The 22,118-nt window shown below is 58.2% G+C and overlaps 1 long non-coding RNA gene across 1 annotated transcript; it reads left to right on the forward strand.

The window, feature by feature from the left end:
- Positions 1-308: 308 nt before the first annotated feature.
- LOC137308289 (uncharacterized) lies at positions 309-22,108 on the forward strand. The gene is made up of 3 exons (XR_010959480.1): positions 309-378; positions 17,442-17,529; positions 21,416-22,108. It is a non-coding gene; the product is annotated as an uncharacterized lncRNA (long non-coding RNA).
- Positions 22,109-22,118: the final 10 nt, after the last annotated feature.

Here is a 22,118-nt window from a genome sequence, read left to right on the forward strand (position 1 = left end):
TCTATCACTGACTCCTCCCCCCCTCTGTCACTGACTCCTCCCCCTCTATCACTGACTCCTCCCCCTCTCTATCACTGACTCCTCCCCCCTCTATCACTGACTCCTCCCTCTCTATCACTGACTCCTCCCCCTCTCTCTCTGACTCCTCCCCCTCTCTATCACTGACTCCTCCCCCTCTCTATCACTGACTCCTCCCCCCCTCTGTCACTGACTCCTCCCCCTCTCTGACTCCTCCCCCTCCTCCCCTCAGGCCCCGCCCCCCGATGACTGACGCCGGACAATGGGCGGCGTGATGACATCGCGCGGTGACGTCACTGAGGCCGCGCGGCGGAGGGAAAATCGAAGATGGCGGCGGCGGCGGTTTTTTTTCCCTCTGAGGTGAAATTTCAAATCGATTCTAATCGGGGTCAAGGGGTCAGGAGGAGGGGTCAGAGGGTGAGGAGGAGGAGGGTCAGAGGGTGAGGAGGAGGGTCAGAGGGTGAGGAGGAGGGTCAGAGGGAGAGGAGGAGGAGGGTCAGAGGGTGAGGAGGAGGGTCAGAGGGACAGGAGGAGGAGGGTCAGAGGGTGAGGAGGAGGGTCAGAGGGACAGGAGGAGGAGGGTCAGAGGGTGAGGAGGAGGGTCAGAGGGTGAGGAGGAGGGTCAGAGGGAGAGGAGGAGGAGGGTCAGAGGGTGAGGAGGAGGGTCAGAGGGTGAGGAGGAGGGTCAGAGGGAGAGGAGGAGGAGGGTCAGAGGGTGAGGAGGAGGGTCAGAGGGTGAGGAGGAGGGTCAGAGGGTGAGGAGGAGGGTCAGAGGGACAGGAGGAGGGTCAGATGGTGAGGAGGGGGGGTCAGAGGGACAGGAGGAGGGGTCAGATGGTGAGGAGGGGGGTCAGAGTGACAGGAGGAGGAGGGGTCAGAGGGTGAGGAGGAGGGTCAGAGGGACAGGAGGAGGGGTCAGATGGTGAGGAGGGGGGGTCAGAGGGTGAGGAGGAGGGTCAGATGGTGAGGAGGGGGGGTCAGAGGGTGAGGAGGGGGGTCAGATGGTGAGGAGGAGGGTCAGAGGGTGAGGAGGAGGGTCAGAGGGACAGGAGGAGGGGTCAGATGGTGAGGAGGGGGGGTCAGAGGGTGAGGAGGAGGGTCAGAGGGTGAGGAGGAGGGTCAGAGGGACAGGAGGAGGGGTCAGATGGTGAGGAGGGGGGGGTCAGAGGGTGAGGAGGGGGGTCAGAGTGACAGGAGGAGGAGGGGTCAGAGGGTGAGGAGGAGGGTCAGAGGGACAGGAGGAGGGGTCAGATGGTGAGGAGGGGGGGTCAGAGGGTGAGGAGGGGGGTCAGATGGTGAGGAGGGGGGGTCAGAGGGTGAGGAGGGGGGTCAGAGTGACAGGAGGAGGAGGGGTCAGAGGGTGAGGAGGGGGGGTCAGAGGGTGAGGAGGGGGGTCAGAGTGACAGGAGGAGGAGGGGTCAGAGGGTGAGGAGGGGGGGTCAGAGGGTGAGGAGGAGGGTCAGAGGGTGAGGAGGGGGGGTCAGAGGGTGAGGAGGGGGGTCAGAGGGTGAGGAGGAGGGTCAGAGGGTGAGGAGGAGGGGTCAGAGGGACAGGAGGAGGAGGGTCAGAGGGTGAGGAGGGGGGGTCAGAGGGTGAGGAGGAGGGTCAGAGGGTGAGGAGGAGGGTCAGAGGGTGAGGAGGAGGGTCAGAGGGTGAGGAGGAGGGTCAGAGGGTGAGGAGGAGGAGGGTCAGAGGGTGAGGAGGAGGGTCAGAGGGTGAGGAGGGGGGTCAGAGGGACAGGAGGAGGGGTCAGAGGGTGAGGAGGAGGGTCAGAGGGTGAGGAGGAGGGGTCAGAGGGTGAGGAGGAGGGTCAGAGGGTGAGGAGGAGGGTCAGAGGGTGAGGAGGAGGGTCAGAGGGTGAGGAGGAGGAGGGTCAGAGGGTGAGGAGGGGGGGTCAGAGGGTGAGGAGGAGGGTCAGAGGGTGAGGAGGAGGGTCAGAGGGTGAGGAGGAGGGTCAGAGGGTGAGGAGGAGGGTCAGAGGGTGAGGAGGAGGAGGGTCAGAGGGTGAGGAGGAGGAGGGTCAGAGGGTGAGGAGGAGGGTCAGAGGGTGAGGAGGGGGGGTCAGAGGGTGAGGAGGAGGAGGGTCAGAGGGTGAGGAGGGGGGTCAGAGGGTGAGGAGGAGGGTCAGAGGGTGAGGAGGAGGGTCAGAGGGTGAGGAGGAGGGTCAGAGGGTGAGGAGGAGGGTCAGAGGGTGAGGAGGAGGAGGGTCAGAGGGTGAGGAGGAGGGTCAGAGGGTGAGGAGGGGGGGTCAGAGGGTGAGGAGGAGGAGGGTCAGAGGGTGAGGAGGGGGGTCAGAGGGTGAGGAGGGGGGGTCAGAGGGTGAGGAGGAGGGGTCAGAGGGTGAGGAGGAGGGGTCAGAGGGTGAGGAGGGGGGGTCAGACGGTGAGGAGGGGGGGTCAGAGGGTGAGGAGGGGGGTCAGAGGGTGAGGAGGAGGGGTCAGAGGGTGAGGAGGAGGGTCAGAGGGTGAGGAGGGGGGGTCAGAGGGTGAGGAGGAGGAGGGTCAGAGGGACAGGAGGGGGGGTCAGAGGGTGAGGAGGAGGGTCAGAGGGACAGGAGGAGGAGGGTCAGAGGGTGAGGAGGAGGGGTCAGAGGGTGAGGAGGGGGGGTCAGAGGGTGAGGAGGGGGGGTCAGAGGGTGAGGAGGAGGGGTCAGAGGGTGAGGAGGAGGGTCAGAGGGTGAGGAGTGGGGGTCAGAGGGTGAGGAGGAGGGTCAGAGGGACAGGAGGAGGAGGGTCAGAGGGACAGGAGGAGGAGGGTCAGAGGGTGAGGAGGAGGGGTCAGAGGGTGAGGAGGGGGGGTCAGAGGGTGAGGAGGGGGGGTCAGAGGGTGAGGAGGAGGGTCAGAGGGTGAGGAGGGGGGGTCAGAGGGTGAGGAGGGGGTGTCAGAGGGTGAGGAGGGGGGTCAGAGGGACAGGAGGAGGAGGGTCAGAGGGTGAGGAGGAGGGGTCAGAGGGTGAGGAGGAGGGTCAGAGGGTGAGGAGGGGGGGTCAGAGGGTGAGGAGGAGGGTCAGAGGGTGAGGAGGCGGGTCAGAGGGTGAGGAGGGGGTGTCAGAGGGTGAGGAGGAGGGTCAGAGGGTGAGGAGGGGGGGTCAGAGGGTGAGGAGGAGTGTCAGAGGGTTAGGGGGGGTCAGAGGGTGAGGAGGGGGGGTCAGAGGGTGAGGAGGAGGGTCAGAGGGTGAGGAGGGGGGTCAGAGGGTGAGGAGGGGGGTCAGAGGGTGAGGAGGGGGGGTCAGAGGGTGAGGAGGAGGGTCAGAGGGTGAGGAGAGGGGTCAGAGGGTGAGGAGGGGTCAGTGGGTGAGCAGAGGGGTCAGAGGGTGAGGAGGAGGGTCAGAGGGTGAGGAGGAGGGTCAGAGGGTGAGGAGGGTCAGAGGGTGAGGAGAGGGGTCATAGGGACAGGAGGAGGAGGGTCAGAGGGTGAGGAGGAGGGTCAGAGGGTGAGGAGGGGGGTCAGAGGGTGAGGAGGGGGGTCAGAGGGTGAGGAGGGGGGTCAGAGGGTGAGGAGGGGGGTCAGAGGGACAGGTGGAGGGTCAGAGGGTGAAGAGGAGGGTCAGAGGGACAGGAGGAGGGTCAGAGGGACAGGAGGAGGGTCAGAGGGTGAGGAGGAGGGTCAGAGGGACAGGAGGGGGGTCAGAGGGTGAGCAGGGGGTCAGAGGGACAGGAGGAGGGTCAGAGGGTGAGGAGGGGGTCAGAGGGACAGGAGGGGGGTCAGAGGGTGAAGAGGAGGGTCAGAGGGACAGGAGGAGGGTCAGAGGGTGAGGAGGGGGGTCAGAGGGTGAGGAGGGGGGTCAGAGGGTGAGGAGGGGGTCAGAGGGACAGGAGGGGGGTCAGAGGGTGAGGAGGAGGGTCAGAGGGTGAGGAGAGGGGTCAGAGGGTGAGGAGGGGGGTCAGAGGGTGAGGAGGAGGGTCAGAGGGTGAGGAGAGGGGTCAGAGGGTGAGGAGGGTCAGTGGGTGAGCAGAGGGGTCAGAGGGTGAGGAGGAGGGTCAGAGGGTGAGGAGGAGGGTCAGAGGGTGAGGAGGAGGGTCAGAGGGTGAGGAGGGTCAGAGGGTGAGGAGAGGGGTCATAGGGTGAGGAGGGTCAGAGGGTGCGGAGATGGGTCAGAGGGTGAGGAGGGGGGTCAGAGGGACAGGAGGGGGGCTCAGAGGGTGAGGAGGAGGGTCAGAGGGTGAGGAGGGGGGTCAGAGGGACAGGAGGAGGGGTCAGAGAGTGAGGAGGGGGGTCAGAGGGTGAGGAGGGGGGTCAGAGGGACAGGAGGAGGGGTCAGAGGGTGAAGAGGGGGTCAGAGGGACAGGAGGAGGTGTCAGAGGGACAGGAGGAGGGGTCAGAGGGTGAGGAGGGGGGTCAGAGGGTGAGGAGGGGGTCAGAGGGACAGGAGGAGGGGTCAGAGGGACAGGAGGAGGGGTCAGAGGGTGAGGAGGGGGGTCAGAGGGACAGGAGGAGGGGTCAGAGGGACAGGTGGGGGTCAGAGGGTGAGGAGGGGGGTCAGAGGGACAGGAGGGGGGTCAGAGGGTGAGGAGGGGGTCAGAGGGACAGGAGGAGGGGTCAGAGGGACAGGCGGAGGGGTCAGAGGGTGAGGAGGGGGGTGAGGAGGGGGTCAGAGGGACAGGAGGAGTGGTCAGAGGGACAGGAGGAGGGGTCAGAGGGTGTGGAGGGGGGTCAGAGGGACAGGAGGAGGGGTCAGAGGGACAGGAGGGGGGTCAGAGGGTGAGGAGGGGGTCAGAGGGACAGGAGGAGGGGTCAGAGGGACAGGAGGAGGGGTCAGAGGGTGAGGAGGGGGGTCAGAGGGTGAGGAGGGGGGTCAGAGGGACAGGAGGGGGGTCAGAGGGTGAGGAGGAGGAGGGTCAGCGGGACAGGAGGAGGGTCAGAGGGTGAGGAGGAGGAGGGTCAGAGGGACAGGAGGAGGGTCAGAGGGTCAGGATGGCGGTCAGAGGTTGAGGAGGAGGATCAGAGGGTGAGGAGGGGGGTCAGAGGGTGAGGAGGAGGGGTCAGAGGGACAGGAGGAGGGGTCAGAGGGACAGGAGGAGGGGTCAGAAGGTGAGGAGGGGGGTCAGAGGGTGAGGAGGGGGGTCAGAGGGACAGGAGGGGGGTCAGAGGGTGAGGAGGGGGTCAGGGACAGGAGGAGGGGTCAGAGGGACAGGAGGACGGGTCAGAGGGTGAGGAAGGGGTCAGAGGGACAGGAGGAGGGATCAGAGGGTGAGGAGGGGGGTCAGAGGGACAGGAGGAGGCGTCAGAGGGTGAGGAGGAGGGTCAGAGGGACAGGAGGAGGGTCAGAGGGTCAGGAGGGGGGTCAGAGGGTGAGGAGGAGGATCAGAGGGTGAGGAGGAGGATCAGAGGGTGAGGAGGGGGGTCAGAGGGACAGGAGGAGGGGTCAGAGGGTGAGGAGGAGGGTCAGAGGGACAGGAGGGGGGTCAGAGGGTGAGGAGGAGGGTCAGAGGGTGAGGAGGAGGGTCAGAGGGACAGGAGGGGTCAGAGGGTGAGGAGGGGGGTTAGAGGGACAGGAGGGGGGTCAGAGGGTGAGGAGGGGTCAGAGGGACAGGAGGGGGGTCAGAGGGTGAGGAGGGGGTCAGAGGGACAGGAGGAGGGGGTCAGAGGGACAGGAGGAGGGGTCAGAGGGACAGGAGGAGGGTGAGGAGGGGGGTCAGATGGTGAGGAGGGGAGTCAGAGGGTGAGGAGGGGGGTCAGAGGGTGAGTTGGTGGGTCAGAGGGTGAGGAGGGGGTCAGAGGGACAGGAGGGGGGATCAGAGGGACAGGAGGGGGTCAGAGGGTGAGGAGGGGTGTCAGAGGGTGAGGAGGGTGATCAGAGGGTGAGGAGGGTGATCAGAGGGTGAGGAGGGGGGTCAGCGGGTGAGGAGGGGGGTCAGAGGGTGAGTTGGTGGGTCAGAGGGTGAGTTGGTGGGTCAGAGGGTGAGGAGTGGGTCAGACGGTGAGGAGGGGGGTCAGGGGGTGAGGAGGGGGGTCAGAGGGTGAGGAGGGGGGTCAGACGGACAGGAGGTGGGTCAGAGGGTGAGGACGGTGTCAGAGGGTGAGGAGGTGGGTCAGAGGGTGAGGAGGTGGGTCAGAGGGTGAGGAGGGGGTCAGAGGGTGAGGAGGGGGGTTCGAGGGACAGGAGGGGGGTCAGAGGGTGAAGAGGGTGAGGAGGGTGGTCAGAGGGTGAGGTGGGGGGTCAGAGGGTCAGGAGGGGGGTCAGAGGGACAGGAGGGGGGTCAGAGGGTGAGGAGGGGTGTCAGTGGGTGAGGAGAGGGGTCAGAGGGACAGGAGGGTGTCAGAGGGTGAGGAGGGCGGTCAGAGGGTCAGGAGGGGGGTCAGAGGGTGAGGGGTGTCAGAGGGTCAGGAGCGGTGTCAGAATGTGAGGAGGGGCGTCAGATGGACAGGAGGGCGGTCAGAGGGTGAGGAGGTGTGTTGGGGGGTCAGAGGGTCAGAATGGGGGTCATAGGGTGAGGAGGGGGGTCGGGGGGCCAGAGGGTAAGGAGGGGGTTCAAAGGGTGAGTTGGAGGTTCAGAGGGACAGGAGGGGGAGTCAGAGGGTCAGGAGGAGGTGAGGTTCAGGACAGTGTCAGGGTCACGAGGGGTTCAGGACAGTGAGGGTCAGGGGAGGTAAGGGTCAAGAGAAGGTCAGGGTCAGGGGAGGTCAGGGTGAGGAGGGAGTCAGGGTCGGGTTACAGTCAAGAGGGGGTCAGGGTCAGGTTACGGTCAGGAGGGCGTCAGGGTCAGGTTATGGTCAGGAGGGGGTCAGGGTCAGGTTACGGTCAGGAGGGGGTCAGGGTGAGGTTACAGTCAAGAGGCGGTCAGGGTCAGGAGGGGGTCAGGCTCAGGTTCAGGAGGCGGTCAGGGTCAGGTTACGGTCAGGAGGGGGTCAGGGTCAGGTTACGGTCAGGAGGGGGTCAGGGTCAGGTTACGTTCTGGAGGGGTCAGGGTCAGGAGGGGGTCAGGGTCAGGTTACGGTCAGGAGGGGGTCAGGGTCAGGAGGGGGTCAGGGTCAGGTTACGTTCTGGAGGGGTCAGGGTCAGGAGGGGGTCAGGGTCATGTTACGGTCAGGAGGGGGTCAGGGTCAGGAGGGGGTCAGGGTCAGGTTACGTTCTGGAGGGGTCAGGAGAGGGTCAGGGTCATGTTACGGTCAGGAGCGGGTCAGGGTCAGGTTACGGTCAGGAGAGGTTCAGGTTACAGTCAGGAGGGGGTCAGGTTCATGAGGGGGTCAGGGTCAGTTTATGGTCCGGAGGGGGTCAGGGTCAGGTTACGGTCAGGAGGGGGTCAGGATCAGGTTACGGTCAGGAGGGGGTCAGGGTCAGTTTACGGTCGGGAGGGTTCAGGGTCAGGAGGGGGTCAGGGTCAGTTTAGGGTCGGGAGGGTTCAGGGTCAGGAGGGGGTCAGGGTCAGTTTACGGTCGGGAGGGGGTCAGGATCAGGTTACGGTCAGGAGGGGGTCAGGGTCAGGAGGGGGTCAGGATCAGGTTACGGTCAGGAGGGGGTCAGGGTCAGGTTACGGTCGGAAGGGTTCAGGGTCAGGAGGGGGTCAGGGTCAGTTTACGGTCGGGAGGGCGTCAGGGTCAGGTTACTGTCAGGAGAGGGTCAGGATGGGGTCAGGGTCAGGTTACGGTCCGGAGGGGGTCAGGTTCAGGAGGGGGTCAGGTTCAGGAGGGGGTCCGGGTCAGTTTACGGTCAGGAGGGCGTCAGGGTCGGGTCAGGGTCAGGAGGGGGTCAAGGTCAGGTTGTGGTCCGGAGGGGGTCATTGTCAGGTTACGGTCAGGAGGTTTCAGGGTCAGGAGGGGGTCAGGGTCAGTTTACGGTCGGGAGGGTTCAGGGTCAGGAGGGGGTCAGGGTCAGTTTACGGTCGGGAGGGTTCAGGGTCAGGAGGGGGTCAGGGTCAGTTTACGGTCAGGAGGGGGTCAGGATCAGGTTACGGTCAGGAGGGGGTCAGGGTCAGGTTACGGTCAGGAGGGGGTCAGGGTCAGGTTACGGTCGGGAGGGGGTCAGGATCAGGTTACGGTCAGAAGGGGGTCAGGGTCAGGAGGGGGTCATTGTCAGGTTACGGTCCGGAGGGGGTCAGGGTCAGGAGGGGGTCAGGGTCAGGTTACGGTCAGGAGGGGGTCAGGGTCAGGAGGGGGTCAGGGTCAGGTTACGGTCAGGAGGGGGTCAGGGTCAGGTTACGGTCAGGAGGGGGTCAGGATCAGGTTACGGTCGGGAGGGGGTCAGGGTCAGGAGGGGGTCAGGGTCAGGTTACGGTCGGGAGGGGGTCAGGGTCAGGAGGGGGTCAGGGTCAGGTTACGGTCGGGAGGGGGTCAGGATCAGGTTATGGTCAGAAGGGAGTCAGGGTCAGGAGGGGGTCAGGGTCAGGTTACGGTCAGGAGGGGGTCAGGGTCAGGAGGGGGTCAGGGTCAGGTTACGGTCAGGAGGGGGTCAGGGTCAGGAGGGGGTCAGGATCAGGTTACGGTCAGGAGGGGGTCAGGGTCAGGTGACGGTCGGGAGGGTTCAGGGTCAGGAGGGGGTCAGGGTCAGTTTACGGTCGGGAGGGGGTCAGGGTCAGGTTACGGTCGGGAGGGGGTCAGGGTCAGGTTACGGTCAGGAGGGGGTCAGGGTCAGGTTACGGTCGGGAGGGGGTCAGGATCAGGTTATGGTCAGAAGGGAGTCAGGGTCAGGAGGGGGTCAGGGTCAGGTTACGGTCAGGAGGGGGTCAGGGTCAGGAGGGGGTCAGGATCAGGTTACGGTCAGGAGGGGGTCAGGGTCAGGTTACGGTCGGGAGGGGGTCAGGATCAGGTTATGGTCAGAAGGGAGTCAGGGTCAGGAGGGGGTCAGGGTCAGGTTACGGTCAGGAGGGGGTCAGGGTCAGGAGGGGGTCAGGATCAGGTTACGGTCAGGAGGGGGTCAGGGTCAGGTTACGGTCGGGAGGGTTCAGGGTCAGGAGGGGGTCAGGGTCAGTTTACGGTCGGGAGGGGGTCAGGGTCAGGTTACGGTCGGGAGGGCGTCAGGGTCAGGTTACTGTCAGGAGAGGGTCAGGTTACTGTCAGGAGAGGGTCAGGTTACGGTCCGGAGGGGGTCAGGTTCAGGAGGGGGTCAGGTTCAGGAGGGGGTCCAGGTCAGTTTACGGTCAGGAGGGGGTCAGGGTCGGGTCAGGATCAGGAGGGGGTCAAGGTCAGGTTGTGGTCCGGAGGGGGTCAGGGTCAGGTTACGGTCGAGAGGGTTCAGGGTCAGGAGGGGGTCAGGGTCAGTTTACGGTCGGGAGGGGGTCATGGTCGGGAGGGGGTCATTGTCAGTTTACGGTCGGGAGGGTTCAGGGTCAGGAGGGGGTCAGGGTCAGTTTAGGGTCGGGAGGGTTCAGGGTCAGGAGGGGGTCAGGGTCAGTTTACGGTCGGGAGGGGGTCAGGATCAGGTTACGGTCAGGAGGGGGTCAGGGTCAGGAGGGGGTCAGGATCAGGTTACGGTCAGGAGGGGGTCAGGGTCAGGTTACGGTCGGAAGGGTTCAGGGTCAGGAGGGGGTCAGGGTCAGTTTACGGCCGGGAGGGGGTCAGGGTCAGGTTACGGTCGGGAGGGCGTCAGGGTCAGGTTACTGTCAGGAGAGGGTCAGGATGGGGTCAGGGTCAGGTTACGGTCCGGAGGGGGTCAGGTTCAGGAGGGGGTCAGGTTCAGGAGGGGTTCCGGGTCAGTTTACGGTCAGGAGGGGGTCAGGGTCGGGTCAGGGTCAGGAGGGGGTCAAGGTCAGGTTGTGGTCCGGAGGGGGTCAGGGTCAGGTTACGGTCGAGAGGGTTCAGGGTCAGGAGGGGGTCAGGGTCAGTTTACGGTCGGGAGGGGGTCATGGTCGGGAGGGGGTCATTGTCAGGTTACGGTCAGGAGGTTTCAGGGTCAAGAGGGGGTCAGGGTCAGTTTACGGTCGGGAGGGTTCAGGGTCAGGAGGGGGTCAGGGTCAGTTTACGGTCGGGAGGGTTCAGGGTCAGGAGGGGGTCAGGGTCAGTTTACGGTCGGGAGGGGGTCAGGATCAGGTGACGGTCAGGAGGGGGACAGGGTCGGGAGGGGGTCAGGGTCAGGAGGTGGTCGGGGTCAGGTTACGGTCGGGAGGGGGTCAGGGTCAGGTTACGGTCGGGAGGGGGTCAGGGTCAGGAGGGGGTCAGGGTCAGGTTATGGTCCGGAGGGGGTCAGGGTCAGGGTCAGGGTCAGGTTACGGTCCAGAGGGGGTCAGGGTCAGGAGGGGGTCAGGTTCAGGAGGGGGTCCGGGTCAGTTTACGGTCCGGAGGGGGTCAGGGTCAGGTTACAGTCAGGAAGGGGTCAGGGTCAGGTTACGGTCTGGAGGGGGTCAGGGTCAGGTTACGGTCAGGGTCAGAAGGGGGTCAGGGTCAGGTTACGGTCAGGAGGGGGTCAGGGTCAGGGTTAGGTTACGGTCAGGAGGGGGTCAGGGTCAGGTTACGGTCCGGCGGGTGGCAGGGTCAGGTTACGGTTAGGAGGGGGTCAGGGTCAGGTTACGGTCAGGAGGGGGTCAGGGTCAGGTTACGGTCAGGAGGGGGTCAGGGTCATGTTACGGTCAGGAGGGGGTCAGGGTCATGTTACGGTCAGGAGGGGTTCAGGATCAGGAGGGGGTCAGGGTCAGGTTACGGTCGGGAGGGGGCCAGGGTCAGGAGGGGGTCAGGGTCAGGTTACGGTCGGGAGGGGGTCAGGGTCATGTTACGGTCAGGAGGGGGCCAGGGTCATGTTACGGTCAGGAGGGGGTCAGAGTCAGGTTACGGTCGGGAGGGGGTCAGGGTCAGGAGGGGGTCAGGGTTTACGGTCAGTAGTGGGTCAGAGTCAGTAGGAGGTCAGTTTAACGGGCAGGATGGGGTCAGGGTCTGGAGGAGGTCAGGGTCAGGAGGGGGTCAGGGTTAGGTTCGGAGCGGGTCAGGGTTACGGTCAGGAGGGGGTCAGGGTTTGGTTCGGAGGGGGTCAGGGTTACGGTCAGCAGCGGTTCAGGGTCTGGAGGGGGTCAGGGTTTACGGTCAGGAGTGGGTCAGAGTCAGGAGGAGGTCAGTTTAACGGGCAGGAGGGGGGTCAGGGTTTACGGTCAGGAGTGGGTCAGAGTCAGGAGGGGGTCAGGGTTACGGTCAGTAGTGGGTCAGGATCAGGAGGGGGGGTCAGGGCTACGGTCAGGAGGAGGTTAGGGTCAGGAGGAGGACAGGGTTACGGTCAGGTGGGGGTCAGGGTCAGGATGGGGTCAGGGTTACGGTCAGGAGGAGATCAGGGTCAGGAGGGGGTCACGGTTACGGTCAGGAGGGGGTCAGGGTTACGGTCAGGAGGAGATCAGGGTCAGGAGGGGGTCACGGTTACGGTCAGGAGGGGGTCAGGGTTACGGTCAGTAGTGGGTCAGGATCAGGATGGGGGGGTCAGGGCTGCGGTCAGGAGGAGGTTAGGGTCAGGAGGAGGACAGGGTTACGGTCAGGTGGGGGTCAGGGTCAGGGTCAGGTTACGGTCAGGAGGGGGTCAGGGTCAGGTTACGGTCCGGCGGGTGGCAGGGTCAGGTTACGGTCCGGAGGGGGTCAGGGTCAGGTTACGGTCCGGCGGGTGGCAGGGTCAGGTTACGGTTAGGAGGGGGTCAGGGTCAGGTTACGGTTAGGAGGGGGTCAGGGTCAGGTTACGGTCAGGAGGGGGTCAGGGTCAGGTTACGGTCAGGAGGGGGTCAGGGTCATGTTACGGTCAGGAGGGGGTCAGGGTCATGTTACGGTCAGGAGGGGTTCAGGGTCAGGAGGGGGTCAGGGTCAGGTTACGGTCGGGAGGGGGCCAGGGTCAGGAGGGGGTCAGGGTCAGGTTACGGTCGGGAGGGGGTCAGGGTCAGGTTATGGTCAGGAGGGGGCCAGGGTCATGTTACGGTCAGGAGGGGGCCAGGGTCATGTTACGGTCAGGAGGGGGTCAGAGTCAGGTTACGGTCGGGAGGGGGTCAGGGTCAGGAGGGGTTCTGGGTCAGGCTACGGTTGGGAGGGGGTCAGGGTCAGGAGGGGGTCAGGGTTTACGGTCAGTAGTGGGTCAGAGTCAGTAGGAGGTCAGTTTAACGGGCAGGATGGGGTCAGGGTCTGGAGGAGGTCAGGGTCAGGAGGGGGTCAGGGTTAGGTTCGGAGCGGGTCAGGGTTACGGTCAGGAGGGGGTCAGGGTTTGGTTCGGAGGGGGTCAGGGTTACGGTCAGCAGCGGTTCAGGGTCTGGAGGGGGTCAGGGTTTACGGTCAGGAGTGGGTCAGAGTCAGGAGGAGGTCAGTTTAACGGGCAGGAGGGGGTCAGGGTTACGGTCAGGAGGAGATCAGGGTCAGGAGGGGGTCAGGGTTACGGTCAGGAGGGGGTCAGGGTTACGGTCAGGAGGAGATCAGGGTCAGGAGGGAGTCAGGGTTACGGTCAGGAGGGGGTCAGGGTTACGGTCAGGAGGGGGTCAGGGTTACGGTCAGGAGGAGATCAGGGTCAGGAGGGAGTCAGGGTTACGGTCAGGAGGGGGTCAGGGTTACGGTCAGCAGCGGTTCAGGGTCAGGAGGGGGGTCAGGGCTACGGTCAGGAGGAGGTCAGGGTTAGGAGGGGGTCAGGGTTACGGACAGTAGTGGGTCAGGATCAGGAGGGGGGTCAGGGCTACGGTCAGGAGGAGGTTCGGGTCAGGAGGAGGACAGGGTTACGGTCAGGTGGGGGTCAGGGTCAGGATGGGGTCAGGGTCTGGAGGGGGTCAGGGTTTACGGTCAGTAGTGGGTCAGGGTCAGGAGGTGGTCATGGTCAGGGTCAGGGCCAGGGACCCCCCTCACAGGTCATCAAGTTAATCGAGGCGGGGGGTGTACAGACATGCTCAGTGGGGGAGGAGATGAGTGGGGGTCACTGTGGGGTCAAATCAATAATGAAATCAAAATCAGCTCAATCAATCGATAATCTAAATATATAAATTAAATCAATCGATAGACTAAATATATAAATTAAATCAATCGATAGACTAAATATATAAATTAAATCAATCGATAGACTAAATATATAAATTAAATCAATCGATAGACTAAATATATAAATTAAATCAATCGATAGTCTAAATATATAAATTAAAATCAATCGATAGACTAAATATATAAATTAAATCAATCGATAATCTAAATATATAAATTAAATCAATCGATAGACTAAATATATAAATTAAATCAATCGATAGACTAAATATATAAATTAAATCAATCGATAATCTAAATATATAAATTAAATCAATCGATGATCTAAATATATAAATTAAATTAATCGATAGACTAAATATATAAATTAAATCAATCGATAATCTAAATATATAAATTAAATCAATCGATAGACTAAATATATAAATTAAATCAATCGATAGACTAAATATATAAATTAAATCAATCGATGATCTAAATATATAAATTAAATCAATCGATAATCTAAATATATAAATTAAATCAATCGATAGACTAAATATATAAATTAAATCAATCGATGATCTAAATATATAAATTAAATCAATCGATAATCTAAATATATAAATTAAATCAATCGATAATCTAAATATATCAATAAAATCAATCGATAATCTAAATATATAAATTAAATCAATCGATAGACTAAATATATAAATTAAATCAATCGATAATCTAAATATATAAATTAAATCAATCGATAATCTAAATATATAAATTAAATCAATCGATAGACTAAATATATAAATAAAATCAATCGATAATCTAAATATATAAATTAAATCAATCGATAGACGAAATATATAAATTAAATCAATCGATAGACTAAATATATAAATTAAATCAATCGATAATCTAAATATATAAATTAAATCAATCGATGATCTAAATATATAAATTAAATCAATCGATAGACTAAATATATAAATTAAATCAATCGATGATCTAAATATATAAATTAAATCAATCGATGATCTAAATATATAAATTAAATCAATCGATAATCTAAATATATAAATTAAATCAATCGATAGACTAAATATATAAATTAAATCAATCGATGATCCAAATATATAAATTAAATCAATCGATAATCTAAATATATAAATTAAATCAATCGATAGACTAAATATATAAATTAAATCAATCGATGATCTAAATATATAAATTAAATCAATCGATAATCTAAATATATAAATTAAATCAATCGATAATCTAAATATATAAATTAAATCAATCGATAGACAGGAGTGAATCGTTCCCTTTTACCCACTGTGTACTGTACAATGTACAGGAGCTGACACTGAGACACACACGGACCGTACAGTCCCAGACAGGAGTGAATCGTTCCCTTTTACCCACTGTGTACTGTACAATGTACAGGAGCTGACACTGAGACACACACGGGCCGTACAGTCCCAGACAGGAGTGAATCGTTCCCTTTTACCCACTGTGTACTGTACAATGTACAGGAGCTGACACTGAGACACACACGGGGCCGTACAGTCCCAGACAGGAGTGAATCGTTCCCTTTTACCCACTGTGTACTGTACAATTTACAGGAGCTGACACTGAGACACACACGGGGCCGTACAGTCCCAGACAGGAGTGAATCGTTCCCTTTTACCCACTGTGTACTGTACAATGTACAGGAGCTGACACTGAGACACACACGGGGCCATACAGTCCCAGACAGGAGTGAATCGTTCCCTTTTACCCACTGTGTACTGTACAATGTACAGGAGCTGACACTGAGACACACACGGGGCCGTACAGTCCCAGACAGGAGTGAATCGTTCCCTTTTACCCACTGTGTACTGTACAATGTACAGGAGCTGACACTGAGACACACACGGGGCCGTACAGTCCCAGACAGGAGTGAATCGTTCCCTTTTACCCACTGTGTACTGTACAATGTACAGGAGCTGACACTGAGACACACACGGGGCCGTACAGTCCCAGACAGGAGTGAATCGTTCCCTTTTACCCACTGTGTACTGTACAATGTACAGGAGCTGACACTGAGACACACACGGGGCCGTACAGTCCCAGACAGGAGTGAATCGTTCCCTTTTACCCACTGTGTACTGTACAATGTACAGGAGCTGACACTGAGACACACACGGGGCCGTACAGTCCCAGACAGGAGTGAATCGTTCCCTTTTACCCAATGTGTACTGTACAATGTACAGGAGCCTACACTGAGACACACACGGGGCCGTACAGTCCAAGACAGGAGTGAATCGTTCCCTTTTACCCACTGTGTATTGTACAATGTACAGGAGCTGACACTGAGACACACACGGGGCCATACAGTCCCAGACAGGAGTGAATCGTTCCCTTTTACCCACTGTGTACTGTACAATGTACAGGAGCTGACACTGAGACACACACGGGGCCATACAGTCCCAGACAGGAGTGAATCGTTCCCTTTTACCCACTGTGTATTGTACAATGTACAGGAGCTGACACTGAGACACACACGGGCCGTACAGTCCCAGACAGGAGTGAATCGTTCCCTTTTACCCACTGTGTACTGTACAATGTACAGGAGCTGACACTGAGACACACACGGGGCCGTACAGTCCCAGACAGGAGTGAATCGTTCCCTTTTACCCACTGTGTACTGTACAATGTACAGGAGCTGACACTGAGACACACACGGGGCCGTACAGTCCCAGACAGGAGTGAATCGTTCCCTTTTACCCACTGTGTACTGTACAATGTACAGGAGCTGACACTGAGACACACACGGGGCCGTACAGTCCCAGACAGGAGTGAATCGTTCCCTTTTACCCACTGTGTACTGTACAATGTACAGGAGCTGACACTGAGACACACACGGGCCGTACAGTCCCAGACAGGAGTGAATCGTTCCCTTTTACCCACTGTGTACTGTACAATGTACAGGAGATGACACTGAGACACACACGGGCCGTACAGTCCCAGACAGGAGTGAATCGTTCCCTTTTACCCACTGTGTATTGTACAATGTACAGGAGCTGACACTGAGACACACACGGGGCCGTACAGTCCCAGACAGGAGTGAATCGTTCCCTTTTACCCACTGTGTACTGTACAATGTACAGGAGCCGACACTGAGACACACACGGGGCCGTACAGTCCCAGACAGGAGTGAATCGTTCCCTTTTACCCACTGTGTACTGTACAATGTACAGGAGCTGACACTGAGACACACACGGGGCCATACAGTCCCAGACAGGAGTGAATCGTTCCCTTTTACCCACTGTGTACTGTACAATGTACAGGAGCTGACACTGAGACACACACGGGCCGTACAGTCCCAGACAGGAGTGAATCGTTCCCTTTTACCCACTGTGTACTGTACAATGTACAGGAGATGACACTGAGACACACACGGGCCGTACAGTCCCAGACAGGAGTGAATCGTTCCCTTTTACCCACTGTGTATTGTACAATGTACAGGAGCTGACACTGAGACACACACGGGGCCGTACAGTCCCAGACAGGAGTGAATCGTTCCCTTTTACCCACTGTGTACTGTACAATGTACAGGAGCCGACACTGAGACACACACGGGGCCGTACAGTCCCAGACAGGAGTGAATCGTTCCCTTTTACCCACTCTGTACTGTACAATGTACAGGAGCTGACACTGAGACACACACGGGGCCGTACAGTCCCAGACAGGAGTGAATCGTTCCCTTTTACCCACTGTGTACTGTACAATGTACAGGAGCTGACACTGAGACACACACGGGCCGTCCAGTCCCAGACAGGAGTGAATCGTTCCCTTTTACCCACTGTGTACTGTACAATGTACAGGAGCTGACACTGAGACACACACGGGGCCGTACAGTCCCAGACAGGAGTGAATCGTTCCCTTTTACCCACTGTGTACTGTGCAATGTCCAGGAGCTGACACTGAGACACACACGGGGCCGTACAGTCCCAGACAGGAGTGAATCGTTCCCTTTTACCCACTGTGTACTGTACAATGTACAGGAGCTGACACTGAGACACACACGGGGCCGTACAGTCCCAGACAGGAGTGAATCGTTCCCTTTTACCCACTGTGTACTGTGCAATGTCCAGGAGCTGACACTGAGACACACACGGGGCCGTACAGTCCCAGACAGGAGTGAATCGTTCCCTTTTACCCACTGTGTACTGTACAATGTACAGGAGCTGACACTGAGACACACACGGGGCCATTCAGTCCCAGACAGGAGTGAATCGTTCCCTTTTACCCACTGTGTACTGTACAATGTGCAGGAGCTGACACTGAGACACACACGGGGCCATACAGTCCCAGACAGGAGTGAATCGTTCCCTTTTACCCACTGTGTACTGTGCAATGTCCAGGAGCTGACACTGAGACACACACGGACCGTACAGTCCCAGACAGGAGTGAATCGTTCCCTTTTACCCACTGTGTACTGTACAATGTACAGGAGCTGACACTGAGACACACACGGGGCCGTACAGTCCCAGACAGGACTGATTTGTTCTGATCTCAGTTTTATGTTTACGTTTGTGATTTATTTTCAGTTGAATGGAGTTTTCATACCGGAGAAGATGTGCATTGAGGGATCAAGAGACATCTCATCTTGTCACGCTCTGAAGCAGCTTTGATACAGTAAGTTGCAACTCACTCAAAGTCGGTTATAAATTTCTCAACCTGATTCTATCTCGACTGATGTTAATCCCTCTCCCTCACACTGTCTCTCAGTAACCCCTCTCCCCCAGCGCCCTGTCTAACTGACTGTATCTCTACTGATGTTAATCCCCCTCCCTCACACTGTCTCTCAGTAACCCCTCTCCCCAGCGCCCTGTGTTACTGACTGTATCTCTACTGATGTTAATCCCTCTCCCTCACACTGTCACTCAGTAACCCCTCTCCCCCAGCGCCCTGTGTTACTGACTGTATCTCTACTGATGTTAATCCCTCTCCCTCACACTGTCACTCAGTAACCCCTCTCCCCCCAGCGCCCTGTGTTACTGACTGTATCTCTACTGATGTTAATCCCTCTCCCTCACACTGTCACTCAGTAACCCCTCTCCCCCAGCGCCCTGTGTTACTGACTGTATCTCTACTGATGTTAATCCCTCTCCCTCACACTGTCACTCAGTAACCCCTCTCCCCCAGCGCCCTGTGTTACTGACTGTATCTCTACTGATGTTAATCCCTCTCCCTCACACTGTCTCTCAGTAACCCCTCTCCCCCCAGCGCCCTGTGTTACTGACTGTATCTCTACTGATGTTAATCCCCCTCCCTCACACTGTCTCTCAGTCACCCCTCTCCCCCCAGCGCCCTGTGTTACTGACCGTATCTCTACTGATGTTAATCCCTCTCCCTCACACTGTCTCTCAGTAACCCCTCTCCCCCCAGCGCCCTGTGTTACTGACTGTATCTCAACTGATGTTAATCCCCCTCCCTCACACTGTCACTCAGTAACCCCTCTCCCCCAGCGCCCTGTGTTACTGACTGTATCTCTACCGATGTTAATCCCTCTCCCTCACACTGTCACTCAGTAACCCCTCTCCCCCAGCGCCCTGTGTTACTGACTGTATCTCGACTGATGTTAATCTCAACCCCTCCCTCACACTGTCACTCAGTAACCCCTCTCCCCCAGCGCCCTGTGTTACTGACTGTATCTCTACTGATGTTAATCCCTCTCCCTCACACTGTCACTCAGTAACCCCTCTCCCCCAGCGCCCTGTGTTACTGACTGTATCTCGACTAATGTTAATCCCTCTCCCTCACACTGTCACTCAGTAACCCCTCTCCCCCCAGCACCCTGTGTTACTGACTGTGTCTCGACTGATGTTAATCCCTCTCCCTCACACTGTCTCTCAGTAACCCCTCTCCCCCAGCGCCCTGTGTTACTGACTGCATCTCTACTGATGTTAATCCCTCTCCCTCACACTGTCTCTCAGTAACCCCTCTCCCCCCCAGCGCCCTGTGTTACTGACTGTATCTCTACTGATGTTAATCCCTCTCCCTCACACTGTCCCTCAGTAACCCCTCTCCCCCCAGCGCCCTGTGTTACTGACTGTATCTCCACTGATGTCAATCCCTCTCCCTCACACTGTCCCTCAGTAACCCCTCTCCCCCCAGCGCCCTGTGTTACTGACTGTATCTCTACTGCTGTTAATCCCTCTCCCTCACACTGTCACTCAGTAACCCCTCTCCCCAGCGCCTGTGTTACTGACTGTATCTCCACTGATGTTAATCCCTCTCCCTCACACTGTCTGTCAGTAACCCCTCTCCCCCAGTGCCCTGTGTTACTGACTGTATCTCTACTGATGTTAATCCCTCTCCCTCACACTGTCACTCAGTAACCCCTCTCCCCCAGCGCCCTGTGTTACTGACTGTATCTCTACTGATGTTAATCCCTCTCCCTCACACTGTCACTCAGTAACCCCTCTCCCCCAGCGCCCTGTGTTACTGACTGTATCTCTACTGATGTTAATCCCTCTCCCTCACACTGTCACTCAGTAACCCCTCTCCCCAGCGCCCTGTGTTACTGACTGTATCTCTACTGATGTTAATCCCTCTCCCTCACACTGTCTCTCAGTAACCCCTCTCCCCCCAGCGCCCTGTGTGACTGACTGTATCTCTACTGATGTTAATCCCTCTCCCTCACACTGTCTCTCGGTAACCCCTCTCCCCCCAGCACCCTGTGTTACTGACTGCATCTCTACTGATGTTAATCCCTCTCCCTCACACTGTCTCTCAGTAACCCCTCTCCCCCCAGCGCCCTGTGTTACTGACTGTATCTCTACTGATGTTAATCCCCCTCCCTCACACTGTCTCTCAGTAACCCCTCTCCCCCCAGCGCCCTGTGTTACTGACTGTATCTCTACTGATGTTAATCCCTCTCCCTCACACTGTCACTCAGTAACCCCTCTCCCCCAGCGCCCTGTGTTACTGACTGTATCTCTACTGATGTTAATCCCCCTCCCTCACACTGTCACTCAGTAACCCCTCTCCCCCAGCGCCCTGTGTTACTGACAGTATCTCTACTGATGTTAATCCCTCTCCCTCACACTGTCTCTCAGTAACCCCTCTCCCCCAGCACCCTGTGTGACTGACTGTATCTCGACTGATGTTAATCCCTCTCCCTCACACTGTCTCTCAGTAACCCCTCTCCCCCCAGCGCCCTGTGTTACTGACTGTATCTCTACTGATGTTAATCCCTCTCCCTCACACTGTCACTCAGTAACCCATCTCCCCCCAGCGCCCTGTGTTACTGACTGTATCTCTACTGATGTTAATCCCTCTCCCTCACACTGTCACTCAGTAACCCCTCTCCCCCCAGCGCCCTGTGTTACTGACTGTATCTCGACTGATGTTAATCCCTCTCCCTCACACTGTCACTCAGTAACCCCTCTCCCCCAGCACCCTGTGTTACTGACTGTATCTCGACTGATGTTAATCCCCCTCCCTCACACTGTCACTCAGTAACCCCTCTCCCCCCCAGCGCCCTGTGTTACTGACTGTATCTCGACTGATGTTAATCCCCTCCCTCACACTGTCACTCAGTAACCCCTCTCCCCCAGCGCCCTGTGTTACTGACTGTATCTCGACTGATGTTAATCCCTCTCCCTCACACTGTCACTCAGTAACCCTCTCCCCAGCGCCCTGTGTTACTGACTGTATCTCGACTGATGTTAATCCCTCTACCCTCACACTGTCACTCAGTAAACCCCTCTCCCCCCAGCGCCCTGTGTTACTGACTGTATCTCTACTGATGTTAATCCCACTCTCCCTCACACTGTCACTCAGTAACCCCTCTCCCCCAGCGCCCTGTGTTACTGACTGTATCTCTACTGATGTTAATCCCTCTCCCTCACACTGTCACTCAGTAACCCCTCTCCCCCCAGCGCCCTGTGTTACTGACTGTATCTCCACTGATGTTAATCCCCCTCCCTCACACTGTCACTCAGTAACCCTCTCCCCCCAGCGCCCTGTGTTACTGACTGTATCTCTACTGATGTTAATCCCCCTCCCTCACACTGTCACTCAGTAACCCCTCTCCCCCCAGCGCCCTGTGTTACTGACTGTATCTCCACTGATGTTAATCCCCCTCCCTCACACTGTCACTCAGTAACCCCTCTCCCCCAGCGCCCTGTGTTACTGACTGTATCTCTACTGATGTTAATCCCTCTCCCTCACACTGTCACTCAGTAACCCCTCTCCCCCCAGCGCCCTGTGTTACTGACTGTATCTCTACTGATGTTAATCCCCCTCCCTCACACTGTCACTCAGTAACCCCTCTCCCCCAGCGCCCTGTGTTACTGACTGTGTCTCTACTGATGTTAATCCCCCTCCCTCACACTGTCACTCAGTAACCCCTCTCCCCCAGCGCCCTGTGTTACTGACTGTATCTCTACTGATGTTAATCCCTCTCCCTCACACTGTCACTCAGTAACCCCTCTCCCCCAGCGCCCTGTGTTACTGACTGTATCTCTACTGATGTTAATCCCTGTCCCTGATTCGGTCTCTCTCTCTTTCTCAGCAGGAACCTCACCAACCTCCATCGGGGGGGCCGCCCTCCCCCGCCTCCTCCTCCTCCCGCACACCCCCGCCCCTCCCCCTCATCCGCCTCCCGTAATGAGCCATGCCTCAGCCCTATGCCCCCCGCAGCCGTTACCCAGTTCCCCCGACCCCTGGGCCCCCTGCCCCCAAGCCCTCCTTGGCCGTCGGCCCAAGGTCACCGGGCAGGGAGCGGGTGGGCCGCGTGCACCCGGGGCCTGTTGTTTCCGGCCCCTCCCCCTCCTCGGCCGCCCCGGGGATCCGGGCTTCAGTGGCGGGCCCCCCCTCTAAACCTCGGGCGCTGCCCCCCGGGCCGGGGCCGCTCGACGAGCGAGGCCGCCGCCTGGAGCCGAAGGCCAGGCCGTCCCGCGGGCTGTACGGCCCCACGGGGGGAGCCAAGCGCACGCCGGTGAGGGCCGACCACTCCCTGGGGGGCAAGCCGCCCCTCTCCTCCTCCTCCGTCGCCTCCTCCTCCTCCTCCTCCTCCTCCTCCTCCCCCCCGCCCCGGCGCAGGCACAGCCCCACCGGGAACTCCCGGGAGCTCCAGGAGCGCCTCGAGAGCCTCGCCCTCTCCCGCCCGCGCCGGTCGCCCTCCCTGGGCCGCCAGCCGCCCGCTCCGGCCCCCCTCTCCCTCAAGCGCAGCTCCTCGCTGCGGGGGCTGCACCAGGAGGCGGAGGCGGGGGCAA

Source organism: Heptranchias perlo, unplaced genomic scaffold (assembly GCF_035084215.1).
Source record: "Heptranchias perlo isolate sHepPer1 unplaced genomic scaffold, sHepPer1.hap1 HAP1_SCAFFOLD_1269, whole genome shotgun sequence".
Classification (NCBI taxonomy): domain Eukaryota; kingdom Metazoa; phylum Chordata; class Chondrichthyes; order Hexanchiformes; family Hexanchidae; genus Heptranchias; species Heptranchias perlo.